The sequence below is a fragment of the Gossypium arboreum genome, chromosome 6 (genome assembly GCF_025698485.1).
Source record: "Gossypium arboreum isolate Shixiya-1 chromosome 6, ASM2569848v2, whole genome shotgun sequence".
NCBI classification, from domain to species: domain Eukaryota; kingdom Viridiplantae; phylum Streptophyta; class Magnoliopsida; order Malvales; family Malvaceae; genus Gossypium; species Gossypium arboreum.
This window is the reverse complement of record NC_069075.1, coordinates 3481254-3481634: the sequence shown is the minus strand read 5'-3', so window position 1 is coordinate 3481634 and position 381 is coordinate 3481254.

The window sequence follows — 381 nt, the reverse complement described above, 5'->3', positions numbered from 1 at the left end:
TTTCTTTCTTAATTTTTCATGAACAAAGTCCTCAACTTATAAAGACTTTACACTACAACCACTACTTGCCATTATTAAATGAAAGATAAAATTTAAGAGGGAGGGGTGGAACTATTAATGGGCTGGATCACCCATCAAGTTTAAAGGCAAGCTTAAAATTTGGAAGAGTTTAAATAAAATAAAGTAAGTTTAAAAATAGATTTGAACAAAAAAAAATTAGATCCAATTAAAATATGGCTTGAGCTTGAGTTTGAACATTAAAAGTCTGAGCTCGACTCGATCTAATTTTTAAGTTTGTAATATTTTATATTATGTTATTTTGATATATTATGTAATTTAAAACATATAAGAACTAAATCTATATTAATATATAATACTACT